At 42.1% G+C, this 15,055-nt stretch overlaps 1 long non-coding RNA gene across 1 annotated transcript; it reads right to left on the bottom strand.

Moving 5' to 3' along the window:
• Positions 1–414: 414 nt before the first annotated feature.
• Positions 415–4,260, bottom strand: LOC103650515 (uncharacterized). The gene is made up of 4 exons (XR_002268064.1): positions 2,991–4,260; positions 2,544–2,874; positions 1,356–1,412; positions 415–896 (listed from the first exon to the last, which is right to left on the bottom strand). It is a non-coding gene; the product is annotated as an uncharacterized lncRNA (long non-coding RNA).
• Positions 4,261–15,055: the final 10,795 nt, after the last annotated feature.

The following is a 15,055-nucleotide window of genomic DNA, read 5'->3' as shown; positions in this document are numbered from 1 at the left end:
AGTTATGCTAATATTGTTTGACATAAAGAATGGCCTACAAAATTCCACACCACATATTTCTAAAATAGGCCTATTTTAAATAGCTAATTTCCAGTTTTTAGCTTATATTTGTTTCATGTGATTTCAATATTATTTTGTTATTTAGATGCAGAAGGTGAACATGTTGAATAAAATATAATTATGTCCACATATTATAAAAAGAACAGTATTGTAAATTATTATATGGTACGCTCTACCTTTTGTTATATTCTATTTATAACTAGGTATATGCCCGTGCGTTGCTACGGAATCAATATGATGAAATACATTATATGAAAACACTAATTGTTGTTCTATTCTTTTGTTAGCATCGCTAAAAATGGATGTTTACATACCTTAAAAGATACAATATGATATAATTTGAATAGTACGACAGAAGATTCAATCATATACTTGAGTAATACTTATTGCACTATCCAGACTCCAGAGTCACATAATTTCTCACATACACACAAGTAACACACAGATATTGTGACACAACACAGACAACAACCTAAACATCACTCTTCATTGAAGAATTGTAGCCATCTTGATCATCATAGTACTTGAACCACATCATGATCCCTCCATATTTCCCTGAGTTATTGATCAATGGAAGCACCTAAGACTTGATGTCATCAGCTAGTATAAAACCACTCCCAGCTGCCTGAGGCGAAGATGGGAGGCCAAGAAAGATCTGATTCACAGAAATTGATAGCCACTGCTTCCATGAATCAGCAAGACCAGCTGTTGTGATTTTTTGTTGGGTATTATAAATTAAATCACTTACGTGACGTATATCTTCGCACATTATTCAATCAGACCAAATAGGGTAGCTGTGATCCTTTGGCATTTTCTAGACTGCCAATAAGAGTGACCTGAAATGAAACATCATTCAGATAGATGAAGATAAAATAGAAGCAACATTTTTAATAACGAAAGCATCAATGACATACCAAACCAATGACAACAGAAATTAGAAAGCTGAAACAAAGAACAACATCACAAGTTCACCCAAACCGCAGGGTCACTTTTGGGTCAAACAATTAGCAAAGACCGAAGAGAGTGGGAGTCATATCATGAAGCAAAGAAAAATGGTGAAATGGTTTGGTGCAAAATATGACTACCATAGGACTGAAACATACTGCACAAGCTTTAAATTTCTATCATGATATACTATTTGGAGTACACTTGAACACAACAAATTCAATAATATAATCATGGGGCTACTGATAACTACTGAAATCAGGAATAATCACAATGGGAGGTTATACGCCAAACACACAAAAAATCCATTCAGGAGCACACATGGTTAAGTGTGAGACAGAGACACAAACCTCTGGACCACCGCCAATATCCATTTTCCCAACTTTGCTCCCACATGGCGTCACGCGCTTGACAATAAAAAAACAGGAAGATTATAAACATCAAACAATTCTTAATAATAAATATATAACATTGACCCTAAAAAATAGGAAACATCAGTGACTTCTATATGTACACAGACCACAACTTTTACAAGAAACCAACATCTAGTATAATTGACGATGTTACTTTGGTGAATCTTTAGCCGTTCAATGCACTAATGCAAAAGATGAGTGGTAGGAAATTATTGCGGTAAATCTGCGGTGATTTCTTGTAAAGCTATGTGGGTACCATTGTCAACTTTGTCTATAGCTCACTGAATAAAATTGAGGATGAAACTTTTCTGAGAATCGCGCACCAAACCCTATCGATAGGACGTCCCAGCTGCAAAATCGCTCTTTACCCGAGTAGATGTCACAGCCCGAGTCGCCCAACCGCCCGAATCCAGAGCGCGAGCGAGACCCCAATTGAAAAAAACAGGACCCCATTTGTCTTCAGATTTGAAAATAATCGGTTAACCGAGACTTGATGCAATCAGTCTGTCAAGCTTGGAAAGAATCAACCATTCCAGGTTATCTCAGTTCGAGATTGCAGCCAGTTTACGAGTTCCAACTTACAGCATTTGAGGAAAATTCTCAGAATCTAGAGATAAACCAATAGAATGTTTGGCATATAATTAAACATGGCAATGTTATTATTTAACAGATTTATTCTAGGTGACAACTTATCCTACTTTCAGGTATGAACAGATAACAACATCTACTTAAAAGGACTCATATGTCCCCAGGCTATTCTTGAGTTCAATGAGAATTAACTCTTTGTTTGCAGCACTCAAAATGTTGAAATGTTTTAGTTCCTAGTTGTACGACGACAAATGATCACATAAGCTTTAGGTATTATCTAAGTGTCTAACGGTACAGTATAGACACACAACAACATTACTACTGAACTGAAGGTAGCAAAAGTTTACCATGGCTTTTCTTTGCTTAGTGTGTTTGATCAATAGACTATTTGTGGAGCACACCATGCATCACTATATTACCTAGTTCAGGGAACATTCAATATTTTTGCTAGTTCTAGCAGTCAAATAAACAAGCACTGAACAACAAATAAGAATAACATACATCAGAATATCAGATAAACAAGAGAAGACAAGATACCTGATTACGTTTTTGTTCATCCAAGTTTGGACGAGCTGAGCTTGTCCTAGCATGAAATTTTTGTACAGAAAGCAAAAGGTAATTTCTTCTATATAGCTTCATGCCCCAAGCTGGAGGTAAAAAGGGATAACAAAATCATACCGGCAACCCATTAATATTTATATACTACCAAATTGAAAGTTAAACCCCTTTAATGGCTTCCCTGAAAAGAAATAAACAAGAATAAAAATAAGGTGGTTAACCATGCGTGAGTGCAGGCTGGAAACTGGTGGTGCCGTGTTGGTTCACCAACCGCTGGTGTCCTCCGTGGCCATTGCTGGGCTTTCTAAAGCTACAATCGAGATCCCAAATTCTCATCAAAACCAAATCATCCCCTAGGACGAGATCAAACCAATGGTATGGCGTAGAGGCAGAGGGCAATTAGAAACAACGAGGGCAGTAATTTACCTATGGTTGGTTGAGAGAAGAGGCTGGCCTAAGGTGCGCATGCCGCTCTTGCTGGTCGCTGCCTCTGCCTCAACACACAGATGAGATACGTGCGTACCTGGGATTCGATATGGATGTTTGCCGTCTCAATACAGTACCATCTAGAACTTCTAGTTACTGTCTTGATACTCTAGTTTCTGCTTCATTGTCTCTAGGTGTCCAGTCTAGCACCTAGGTTAAAACTAAATAGAAATTAGATGAGTTTAGACAAATAAGAATCGAGCTAAATAAACCAGTTTTTAATCTCATGTTAGTAGCATGTATCTAACAAATAGGCAAGGTATAAAGCACAAACAAGTATAGCTCACCATGTGCCTCTGAAGCTAATTCTTGGTGCTTCATGAAGCTGAGGCAAAATTCACAGAAAAATAGTTTTGGGCAGTCATTATAATCTAGTGGAAAAGGAGAGAAATACCATGTATGATGTATCTATCTCATATCTCCCCAGTTCAACCTTTGTGATATTTTTCACCTTTGTGAATTCTTCATGTTCTCGCAAGCTGGCTCCATCAAGCTCCTCATGTCCTTGTTTGCTTTCTGTGAAATTGTTCCTCCAGATGTGGAATGAAAATGCAATGATGAATTCATGTGTGATGTTGGGGAATTGTGATTTCTCTACAACAAGCCACATATCTGTCAGAGTGACACGCATCGCAATGAAAAATAATTATCTAAGAAATGGTCACTGAAGGGATTCTAAAGTAAATAATTACTTCATGTCACACCCTTCTCCATTTGTTGACTTATTCGTTGAGATAGAAAATGGAGATTTAAAAATTATCCATAGTAGAAGTAACCCCTACTACCTAAAGCTCACCATAGCCGGCTAGCGAGTAGAGAAGGAGGCGACACCATAGCACAAACAAGGATCAGCGAGTAGAGAAGGAGCTGTTGAGACGACACACTCACCATAGCCGACCAGGCCGGGAAGCTCTTCATCTTGGTAAGCACGAGGTCACCCACCTTCCACTTGACGACGGTCACGACCACGGAAGCAAGTCCTGCAGGTTACGGTCGCGACCATGGAAGAATCTTCGTCGGCGCCATCGCCCATAACCGCCCGACCTGGAAGCACGTCGTGCAGGGTGCCTCCAGCTGCGATTCGAAGAGCCTGCGGTGGTGGTCGTCGAGGAGGAGGCGGAGAGGTGCGCAAGGCGGTCACGGAGGAAGTACTGATGGGGATCGACGGGACGGGTCGGGTGGCGCCGGCCTCGACGCTCGCTCGACTCCGGATCTCTTCTTCCTCTCCGCCTCACCCTTCCTCGTCAGTACTGCCTCCATGAGATTGGGGGTCACAGAGCGAGATTGGGGGATGGAACGGGGGTGGGGCACGGGGTCATGAAACGAGATTACCGGGGCAGCGGGGTGGGCGCGGGGGTCACAGAGGCAGGGCGTGGTGGGGATGGGGGCGAAGCCGAAGGAAGGTGCGCGAGGTTAGGGGCGAGGGCATGAGGACGGTACGGGGGGCGAGGGCATGAGGATGGCGCGGGGGGTGATGATGGCGGGGCGTCGACGGAGGATTTCCTGGGATTGCGGGAGCGCTAATGGAAGGTACACATCAGCAAGGGCGCGAGGTGGAGCGCAGGCACGGGCAGAACCGTGGTGCACGGTGTGACGTCTACGATACTGTCTTATATAGTAGTAGAGATATGGTCCATGATGCTGCTAACAAGTTGGCTGTCCTATCTTTACAAAATTTACCTGTGGCTATGTAGTTGTTCTCCGTCTGTACAATTTTCATTTAGAAAAATTATAGCAGCTAAGAAAATATCTTCCCTTTGTGGCAGGAACTGATGGTTGTTGCTGGTAGATACTCTTTTAATCTCTACTACTACTTATGTAACTAACGTAGGCGTCCATAGAGGAAATTGGTGCACGGTTCTGCCTTTCTGCCTTTCTCCACGCGCTAGGCTTGCATCCATGGTCACGAATCTCACCCACAAAGCTTCCATCCATGGTTGTCGCGACCAATCCATGGCAGTCGCGTCCCGGTCCCCGTACCTTGGGCAAATGTGTTTCTATGTTTCCTGGGTTGTGTTGGCTAGCCCATGATATAAAGTGATCATTGCCTATCTATTACTTAGATTGATTAATTGTCCATTATTTACTATTTATTTGTTACTGATATTTATTGTTGTTATTATTGTACTCTTGACCTTTGTAAATGCTATTGCTCATTCTTTTTTAAAGCAGTCTGCTTCACTAGGCACTAAATATGTTGTAATTTTTAGCAATGGCATGCTGCATGATTTTTTTGTAGAAATATTCAAATCGTGTCCTTTTGGTTTTGCTCTGGAAGACAAATGGATCTGGGTTCTGGGTTGTGTTTAAGCAATGTAGTGGTGAAACAACTAAATTAAAATAACAAAATTTATGTATAGATAGGATCACAAATGTATTAAGAAACCTTTTCTCGTAACAGTACCGTGGTATTATGTGTTTCCGTTGCAACGCACGGGCACTCACCTAGTTTTATTATATAAGTATAATATCTTTACAAAAATAACTAAATAAAATAAAATAAACGACGATCCCACTAATGAGCCACAAACATGTTAACCGGATCGACAACAACCTAAAACTTGTCCAACTCTTCATAATAGTCTTCATCTTGTTGTTCTAGTTCTAAGAAGCAAATTTAACAAGAATGAGTACGCTTATGATTGGTACTCAGCAAATGTGTACGGAAAAGTGCAGTGTGAGACTTACCAAAGAATAGTTTGAGACTGAGTATTGCACATTTTAATTTTGCTGATCAAAATTTTATTAGCAATTATTAAGTATAAGTATACCATCCTAATTAAGTAAATAGTTATAAATGCAAGGCCAACAACAAAATACATATCTAGTTTATTTTAATTCCATAGTTTAATCATAATCAATGAACTAATGTTTTGTGAGTGTTTGTGTTTATAGTTCACATGATGCGAAGTGGATTGAACTAAGACTCTAAGAATGCAACACCTCAAAACAAGACCTAAAATACATCTAGAAGATTTATAAATACTCAGTACAAGTCCAAGACACAAGACCAAAAGAGCCCAAGAAACGAAGATAAAAGAATAAAATAGGGTTGTCAGGTGGCACACCGGACCGATACAGTGGTGTACCAGACCGAGTGCACGGACATAAAGATATTGCTTTCCTCCAAAGGCTAGTTTGGGATGGGGGCTCTATAAATACCCCCTAGCTGGCCATTTGAAGGTGTGAGAGCCCAAACAACATACCAACACATGTGATACACATCTCCAAGGTTTCAAACACCTAAGTGCTTAATAGAATCACTCGGTGATTAACGCAGGTGCTTTGTGAAGTCTTAGGTTAGTTAGACCGCTTATGCGCTTGCTCCAGGTTGTTCCCAGTTACTTGAGAGAGTTTAGAAAAAATCCACCAATCCTTTGGCTCTTGCGCGAGCCATTGTAATATTGTACCGAGTGGGACGATGTCTTGCGAGACCACACCAATCGTATTTGTAGTGTGGCCGCCACCGTGTACTGAAGGAAACGAGGTCCGCAACATTTTGGCTGGAAGCTTGATAGTGAAGACGGTAGGGAGCGTCCAAGAGGAGGCGGAAGAAGTGCACCACTTTGCGCGTGGAGAAGGCCTGTGTCTCTCTACGGATTTACTCGACCAAGTGCTTGGCCCTCGCGTGGGCTTCCCTTTGCGTAGAGGCACTAACAAGGATTAGTCAGAACCTTGCATGGTTCTAGATACCTTAATAAAAATACCGATGTGTCCAGGGGAGTTTGAAATCTCTATCTTTGCTTTTTAGCTTCTGCATTTACATTGATTACTTAAGTTGCAATCTTTACTATCACACCCTGATTTAAGGGTAAATCCATATGCATCTCATATATGGGCCAGAAACATGATCCTGAGAGCACCTAGAGGGGGTGAATTGGTGATCCAGTAAGAAATAGCTCAACAAAACAAACTTAGACTAATATTGGATTAGTGAAAGTAAGAGCCAAGTTTGAATGAGGAGTATGAGCAGAGTAAACTTCTTCACTTAATTGCTATTCACTAAGTGAGTATTAAACTTAGAGCAATAATGTAAGTGAAGTGAATAGAGAGAAAATCGAAGTAGGATAAAGACAAGTGACACAGTGATTTTTATCCCGTGGTTCGGTCAAGTAGAATACTTGCCTACTCCACGTTGTGGTGTCCCAACGGACGAGGGTTGCATTCAACCCCTTTCAAGTGATCCAAAGATCAACTTGAATACTATTGTTCTATTTATCTCAACAATATCCCATTGTGAAAAATCTCCACAATTTGGAGTCTCTCACGCCTTACACAATTGATCTCAAATGAACACACGAGTAAGGGGGAATAGAATCACACACACGAGACAAACTTGCAGCAACTCATGCACACACAACAAGAGAGAAGAGCACAAAGATAGGACAACGGAGTTACAGCTCAAAACAAGTGCCCAAATCTCAATCTACTAAAGCAAAGGCACGAATTCGATGTCTTGGCATTGTTGGATATTCAATTACTGCTTGGTTGTGAGTTTCATGCGCCTAGGGGTGCACACCGGATACTGAACAGTGCACGGGCTAGGCATGGGCAGAGAATCTCTGATTGGCTGCTTTTCTTGTTCTAGGGGCACCAGACCGACCGGTGTGGGGCACCGGACTGTCCGGTGCACCACTTGACCGTTGGCCCGAGGCCGACGTGGCAGCTAGTCGTTGCGAGGATGGCACGTCGGACTGTCCGGTGCCTCGCACGGACCGTCCGATGAATTTATAGCCGACGCAGTCTAGAATTCCCAAAAGCAGGCTGTTGGCCGGACCGTGCATCGGATTGTTCGGTGGGTGGCACCGGACCGTCCGTGCTCTGCAGTCCAGCACCTTTTCTCTGTTTCTTTCTTTGTTTTCTTTTGCTCTCTTTTGGACTTATCTTTATGAAGTCCCTGTCACTTAGATAAATATGATTAGCACACAAAACAATTGACTAAGTTGTCCAGAGCTTATCTTTTCACTTGGTCCATCTAGATTTGCATTATGTCCTCTTTAGAGCTCAATTTGCTTCATATACCTTTGCTCATACGCCATGTTAGTTAAACATAATGTGTTGTGCATCTAATCACCAAAACACTATAGAAATGGCCCAAGGGCACATTTCCCTTTTAGATCCATATATATAATGACTAAGTGTATAGAGACGAATGTCATAACTTTATTACATAATGAGAATGTCTTAAAATAGCCGATAATAAATAAATTGAGCTAAGATACTACCGCCACGACACCATAATTGACTCGGAGACGACGCCTAGATCTCGTCGAACTCGTCGTAGTAGTCCTCCTCTGGTACTATCTGCTCTTCACCTAGTGTGATTATAGCAAGGGTGAGCTCCAATACAGTCATCGCTCAACAAGTATGGGGAATAATGTGTATGAACTCACTTACGGTGGGGGCTCATGTGTAGTGTAAAGATTTCTAAGGAAAATGGTTAAGGCTAAGCATTGCTTTTAAAATGTTTGTCAAATTTTTATTAGAAATTACTAAGTATAAATAGATACCAACCCAATTAAATAATATATCATAGATGAATAATCGAATCCCGCAATGCAATGAATGACAGGTTAAGTTTTAATTCCATCATTTAATCTTGCGAGAGTCCTGAGCCGCTCATGACCGTGAGCGCGGCTAATATACCAGTTTTACACTCTACAGAGGTTGTATCCTTTACCCATAAGTCATGTTCCTTTTTCGCCTAGGGCAGTATGGACCCTTAAACACTTCCAAGGTGAGTTGGCAAGGGTACACTATAAGACCTTTAAAAAGTTCCACGAGTATGAAAAAACCTGCTACGAATTCAGGCAGAGGTGGTATAGGAATCCCTCGTCCGAAAAGCTACCATAAACAGATCGACCCGAGAACCTCCCTATACTTGCGCAACTCCTCCCCGCTTGCCCCTTTCTGGTAAAGCTCTCACATACCAATTTTCCTAATTAATTGGCCAATGGCGTCCCATACCACCCTTGTGGTAACACTATTGTCTCAGGTTAAGCTCCATGTTCCAATTAATAAAATGATCTTCTCATGTATCATAAATAACTCATAAACAATTAACACTAATAATAAGGATGACCATGATTCAGATATAGTATAACACCCAAAACCAGATAGAGCATAACAGAACTACCCAGTAATTCATTTGTATGCAAGGTTTAGGGTAAACAAAACTAGGTAACTTATTAGGTCCCATCAGATTAATCATAGCAGTGCCATCGTGAATATCAGAATCAAGAACATTATTAGGTCAAAGAATGTGATAAAGTACACACTTGCCTTCAATTACGAGCTCTTGCTCAGAATCTTCAATCTGCTGTGCTTCGGGCTCCTCGGTCACTTGCTCGTCTACTTGCAGCAATACAAACAAACAATGCACAACAAAAATTAACATCACACCAAACATGAGATAAATTGTATAATAAGATTCTACACATCGCATTAAATTTGTAGGCACAAGAACCACTAAAATCGGAGTTAAAACACGAGAGATATGAAATTTTGAAGTTTCTTTGATTATTTGGATTTATTTTTATACTGAAATTAAATTCCAGGGTCCTCTCAGCAAAAACCTCATTTATTTTCTATTTTCTTTACACGTAATATGGATGGCGGGTTGATTATAACAAAATTGAGGGGCTCTTTAGAAAAAAGTAACGACCGAGGAGGTACCTTGGAATCTCACCCACCCGATCATTAACAGATGGCCCAGATTAGAAGTTGGATGTACTGAATCGGTATACTATACGACCCATCAGATCGATCAACGATCGACGACCCAGATTTAATGAACTACATGATGTAACTATGACCACCTGATCGCAGATCGACAAATGTGGTTTGATGGCCCAAAACGATATGCTAGTTCAAATCGTGGCTGCCCCTCATTCGATCGACGGCGCTTAGGCCATCACCTTCCCTGCGATGTCAGCCAAGGCGGCACCGCCCAACCCAACGACAGGGCATTGCCAGAGTTGCACGGTTTTGCAAATCCAATGCCCTACTTCCAAACGAACATGTTCTACATGAAGCCAAGACCATGGTGGACATATGGGTGAAGTTATCTCCGAGAATAGCTCATCGGGGTGCACGGTTTAGGGTGGAATGTGGATTACGACGACGTCAAGATTTTGGTGAGCAATTCCATGCACGCGACTTCACCAAGGGGAACGCCATGAGGTGCAATACCAAGGGGTGAAGGTGGCGAAACGATCTAGAGGATTCTTACTAGCTTACTGCGTGGAGCACAGTTGGTTGTCTCGGCGATGGTGTGGGGGCAGATCAGTGATAGAGTTTCTTCATCGGCGGAGAATTACTTGCCGCTTGAGACCACAACCCGCCTGCCGCTCCCACAAACAGCTCCACTAATCCTTGGTGATCACTCCGACAGTCTAGGTCCCTCAAATCACCGGTGTAATCAAGGCCCTCGAGCGGTGACCCTACTCATAGCTCTCGCTCACGACGATGGTAATCAGCGGTGGTGTAAACTTTGGTGAGGGTGGTGCACTCATGCGCGGTCTGGGACTCCTCCTTTTGTGGACGGGGAGAGGCGGTGCCAGAGGCCAGCTGGTGCCCACGAGGATTGCGGCGTCGGTTACAATCACCCGGCAGCGAGAAGATCTACAGGGTCTGGCCGGGGGCCCCACGTGTCAGCGGAATTCCTCATGGCAAACACGTGCATAGGATGACGTTATGGTCCCATGAGATAGCGACTCAAAGCTAACCTGGCAGCAGTGGGATCGGATGACTCCTCGGGCCCATGCACCAGTGGGTTCACGCTGGTGGACGCATGTCGTGTGGCTGGCTAGTGGGCCCTACCTGTCGACGCTGCGGTTGGTGGTTTGGCGCGAGCTGGACTGGGTCGGACGCGCAGTTTTGGGCCCAAACGAGTTCTTGTCTCTTTTTTCTTTTTCATTTCCTTTGTTTTCTTTGTTTATTTCTTTTCTATTTTCGATATTTCTTTTCCAATTAAGGATTTGAACTTAAATCCCATATAATGTGACATATAAATTTCATATCGAATGCAATAGAGTAAGAACTCCAACATGAGATGCATAACTCATTTTGTTTATCTTGCTAAGTAAGTTGATCACTTAACATAAAGATTTATATGGTGAATAAATAACAGCATGAGATCCCATTTTTATTAATGGGTTTTTTAATTTGGTGCCCTTAGTTTTGGTGCTGTGCTCATCTATACCCTTAGTCGTGTTTTTTGCTCAGTTGTGCCCTTCCAGTGCTATAGAACAGAAGGGCATAGCTGAGCAAAAAAACACGACTAAGGGTATAGATGAGCACAACACCAAAACTAAGGGCACAAAAATAAAAAACCCTTTATTAATCTATAATTTTGGGTATTACATTTACTATTCTTAGTTTAGAATATAGGATTGGAACTTAGGTTGCTTAACTCTTTTTGCAATAGAGATATGAACACTTAGACAAAACTTAGATTGCATATTCTTTTTTAATTATTTTCTTAGGTTTTGTTTAGGAGATTATTTGTGGCCTATATTAGTAAGATTTTTAGAAGTCCTAATTCACCCTCGCTCTTAGGCGTCTGTGTTCCTTTCAATTGGTACCAGAACCCGGTTTGGCTCATTTAGGACCCTTTAAGTTTAACTGCTATTAGGGCCAACACTTTTTAGAGGATGGATGGATTCCCATAGGCCACCACACTTCAATGGCATAGATTTCCCTTATTATAGCACTAGAATGGCTTATTATCTAGAAGTTGTTGATCCAATTGGTACCATAACCCGATTTGGCTCATTTAGGACCCTTTAAGTTTAACTGCTATTAGGGCCAGCACTTTTTAGAGGAATGGATGGATTCCCATAGGCCACTACACTTCAATGGCATAGATTTCCCTTATTATAGCACTAGAATGGCTTATTATCTAGAATTGTTGATCTAGGTGTTTGGAGAGTCACTTGCGACGGGATGAAACCCCCGAAGAATCCCGAAAAGCTCGCCGCGAGTGACAAAAAAGAAATTCATTTGAATGCTAGAGCTAAAAATTATTTGTATGAGTCTCTTAGCATAGAAATTTTCAATCAAGTATTTACTTTGAAAACTGCTAATGAGATTTGGCTAAAATGGCTAAAATTACATGAGCTCCACGACGACACATCAAATGTCTGTGAGCAAAAACATTGCCTAGTTTTAAATGAGTATAATTCTTTTACATTGAAAGAAAATGAGCTTGTTAGATATATGCATTCTTATTTAAATCTTATCATTAATGAGCCTAATTCTATTGGAATTAATAAGTTAGGTGATGCAGACATTGTGAGAAAGACCATCTCCCTTCTACCTCAACAAAAATATGGGAGCATCATCACCATCCTTCATAACTTGGAGGACTTAAGCCAAATGACCTCGGCACTCATGATGAGAAAGATTGTGGCAATTGAGATGTCACAAAAGATGGGTCAAGAGGAGGCCACTTCATCAACGCCATATACTTTTTCGTGTGATGAAAAAAAGAAAGGCCAAAAGAAGGCCCCTAGCTCAAGTTGCTCAAGTGAAGAAGATGATGAAGATGATCAAGCCTCTACATCATCCTCTGAGGACAAATAAACGGTCTGACGCGTCGAAAAGGTAATGATGATGATTCACAAGATTAATCTATTGGGTGTGCCCCTGTAGGTAGAGGATCTTCTTGAGAGCACCTAGAGGGGGGTGAATAGGTGATCATGTAAAATTCAACACTAATAGCCACAAAACTTTGGTTATGAAGGTTAGAATGGTTAAGTGGCTTGAAACGAGCTCTTGTGAACACAGACAATCAAAGAGAAAACAATCACAAGAGACACACGATTTTATCTCGTGGTTCAGCCAAGTAACACTTGCCTACTTCCACGTTGTGGCATCCCAATGGACGAGGGTTTCACTCAACCCCTTTCAAGTGATCCAATGATCAACTTGAATACCACGACTTTTCTTGTTTTTCTCTTTTTTTCCCATTTGCGAGGAATCTCCACAAGTTGGAGTCTCTCGCCCTTACAACAAAGATCACAATGAAAACACAAGAGTAAGGTTGGGAGCAACACACACAAATTCGCAGCACACACACGCACACAAGCCAAGACTTGAGCTCAAGATGAAGCACAAAGAGTTCACAACTAGAACGGAGCTAAAATCACTAACACGATCGATCAAGTGCGCGGAGACGGAGTGTGGGAGTCTTAGAATGCTTAGTGAATGCTTGGATGACTCCTCCACGCGCCTAGGGGGTCCCTTTTATAGCCCCAAGGTAGCTAGGAGCCGTTGGAGGCCAACAAGGAAGGCTATCCTTGCCTTCTGTCGGGTGGCGCACGGGACAGTCCGGTGCACCACCGGACAGCCACTGTTCATGTCCGGTGCGCGATCTCCTTCCTATTCTGGCGCAGACGACCGTTGCAGATTCGTGGCAGTTGGCGCACCGGACACTGTCCGGTGCCCCCTGCCGACCGTTGGCGCGGGCCATGCGTCGCCCGCAGATTGCGCGGCCGACCATTGCGATGGCGACTGTTGGCTCACCGGACAGTCCGGTGCACCACCAGATAGTCCGGTGAATTATAGCCGTACGCCGCCAAACTTTCCCGAGAGTGGCCTGTTCACCGGAGGCTGGCCTGGCGCACCGGACAGTCCGGTGTGCCAGACTGAGCAGAGATTTGGCTGCACCGAGCCAAGTCTTTTGGTTCTTTTCTTTTCTCTATTTCTAGCACTTAGACAACATATGTTAGTACTCAAAACAATGTACTAAGTCTAGAAACATACCTTGTTACATGATTTGCATCTTTTGCTTGTTTGGCACAAAATATTTCACTCACTTTGTGTTGGACACTTAATCACCAAAACATTATAAAAATGGCCCAAGGGCACATTTCCCTTTCAATCTCCCCCTTTTTGGTGATTTATGCCAACAGATCAAAAAGCAATGCAAAACATGCAACATCGATTCAAATTGAAGATCAAATTGTTTTTTACTCTAATTTGGCATGTTTGGATCATCCTTTGCCACCACTTGGTTTGTTTTCGCAAATCAAATTCATTTTCCTATCTCTAAGTCAAACTTACTTGTTTGGGCATAAAGAGAGATATTCCAAAAGTGAAATTGAACAAGATCCAAAAACTCCCCCTTTTCGCATAATTATAAATTCTCCCCACAAGAGACCAAATTTTGCAATAAGAGTATTTTGGTAAACCAAAAATTCTAACTCTACTATTTTCAAAATTCTCAAGTGGTAGTTGATCCATTTGCTTTGGCCTTAATTTCTCCCCCTTTGGCATCAAGCACCAAAACGGGATCATTTTGGCCCTTTAACCCCATTGCCTCACCAAAATTGTCAATTAAGAGCAAAAGGCAATAAGAGCATAAGAATGAACTTAGAGGTGAGTACACTAATACCGGAGTGCAGTGGAAGTCTTTGCATGGTCCAAGTTCACCTTTCCCTTTCAATTCACCGTTGAGACTACATCAAGTACACTTAAACAAAGGTTAGTCTCAAAAGGTCAAGTTATAGCACTTCTCCCCCTAAATATATGCATCATTCACACATGGACTTGTGAGGTCCGGGGATCCCTTGCACAACTTGAGCACCATAAATAATCAACAAATTTCATAAATGCATAAAGTAACTTGATCAAAGGCATAAAACACATGTATGCTATAAATCAATCCAAGTTACGCGAATCTAAGACATTTAGCTCACTACGCAGCCTGCAAAAGGTTTTCTCATCTAAAGGCTTAGTAAAGATATCGGCTAGCTGGTTCTCGGTGCTAATATGGAACACCTCGATATCTCCCTTTTGCTGGTGGTCTCTCAGAAAGTGATGCCGGATGTCTATGTGCTTAGTGCGGCTGTGTTCAACAGGATTATCCGCCATGCGGATTGCACTCTCATTGTCACATAGGAGTGGGACTTTGCTCAGATTGTAACCAAAGTCCCGGAGGGTTTGCCTCATCCAAAGTAGTTGCGCGCAACACTGTCCTGCGGCAACATACTCGGCCTTAG

The sequence above is a fragment of the Zea mays genome, chromosome 3 (genome assembly GCF_902167145.1).
Source record: "Zea mays cultivar B73 chromosome 3, Zm-B73-REFERENCE-NAM-5.0, whole genome shotgun sequence".
In the NCBI taxonomy this organism is placed as follows: Eukaryota; Viridiplantae; Streptophyta; class Magnoliopsida; order Poales; family Poaceae; genus Zea; species Zea mays.
Note: the sequence above shows the minus strand (reverse complement) of the source record. Positions and strands in the feature narration are given on the sequence as shown.